The sequence below is a fragment of the Pan paniscus genome, chromosome 2, assembly GCF_029289425.2.
Source record: "Pan paniscus chromosome 2, NHGRI_mPanPan1-v2.0_pri, whole genome shotgun sequence".
Taxonomy (NCBI): Eukaryota; Metazoa; Chordata; class Mammalia; order Primates; family Hominidae; genus Pan; species Pan paniscus.
Window position 1 is genome coordinate 135,439,460 of NC_085926.1, and position 1,597 is coordinate 135,441,056.

Genomic DNA, 1,597 nt, shown 5'->3' on the forward strand with positions numbered 1-1,597 from the left:
AAAAAATGAGCAATATACAAAAGTATAAGGAAATAAGTGAAAAAAATCACATGAAATACAAACTTCTGAGGAATCTATCATTAACAAAAATTTTGTGGCCATCTTTGAATACATATCTTAATGCATTTTAACTAAATTGGGTACGCTACATACTATTTTTTATTATGACATTGTTATGTAATCTCTTACTCTTTGATTACCTCTTCCCTCCCTACAAACTCCTTACCTCCGCTATACTCCCAAATAACAAAGGGAAATAACCGCATGTGCATTTTCTTTTTGTTTAAATAAATTAAGGATTTTTAAAAATTTTTCCCAAAATTAAATGATTATTTAAAAATTGTGCCACAACATAAATAAATCCACACTCTCTCTCTTAATTCTGTGCATCTGGGACTACAGAAAAGTCGGTGTTCCTGCCTTACATCTTCAAATTAACATTGTCAGGCAAGAATAAGTCTTCCCAAAAGGGATCTTCCAGAAAAACAAGCTATTTCCTCGGTTCATATTTCCCTTTTTGTGTAGCATGCACCAATAATCTATCGAAGAAGAATATCTTGGAGAGTAAGGAGGGCATTCACCAGCAACACCACAGGGGTTGAAAGCCATAAGATTGGAGACAAGTACAAAGAGGTAGGTCAACATACTAGCCAAAAAATCCTGTGACAGCTTGAGAATAACTCTTCATTTCATTCCTGATAGAAACTCTGTCCAGGTATTGATGAGGTAGGCCAGTGAGTTACACATCCACAAAGAAATTATGTCACCCAGGAGGCAAGGAACAAGACCCATGGAAAATCCTAGGATGCTCTCTACCCAATAGGTGGTTACCAAGGAGTCACAAAGTCCACAGTACTTGGATTCTCTGCCAATGACTTGTACCATAGATCTCAGAGTAATCATATAGAAGGAGTGTGTGATGAGGGTACAAGCAGAATGAGTGATCATATCTTAAGTGGTCTCCTTGTTAACTATGTCAAAGGAAGATGAGACTTCTTTTTTTTTTAACTTTTAGGTTCAGGAGTAAATGTGAAGGTTTGTTATATAGGTAAATTGCATATCATGGGGTTTGGTCTCCCAGGTGAAAAGCATAGTACCCAATAGGTAGTTTTTTGATGCTCACTCTCCTCCTACCCACTACCTCAAGTACACCCTAGTGTTTGTTGTTTCCCTCTTTGTGTCCATGTACACTCAATGTTTAACTCTCATTTATAAGTGAGAATATGTGGTATTTGGTTTGCTATTCCAGTGTTAATTTGCTTAGGATAATGACCTCCAGCTCCATCCAGGTTGCTGTAATGGACATGATCTTGTTCTTTTTATGGCTGTGTAGTATTCCATGGTGTATATGTATCACATTTTCTTTAATCAGTCTACAATTGATGGCCATTTAGGTTGATTCCATATCTTTGTTATTGTGAAGAGTGCTGCAAAGAACATATGTGTGCATGTGTCTTTATTGCAGAACAACTTATATTCCTTTGGGTATATACCCAATAATGGGATCTCTGGGTTGAATGGTAGTTCTATTTTAAGTTCTTTGAGAAATCACCAAACTGCTTGCCACAATGACTAAAATAATTTACACTCCCATCTG

The 1,597-nt window shown here is 36.4% G+C and overlaps 1 pseudogene; it reads right to left on the minus strand.

Moving 5' to 3' along the window:
• Nucleotides 1-429: 429 nt before the first annotated feature.
• Nucleotides 430-1,108, minus strand: LOC100992227 (mitochondrial carrier homolog 2-like; annotated as a pseudogene).
• Nucleotides 1,109-1,597: the final 489 nt, after the last annotated feature.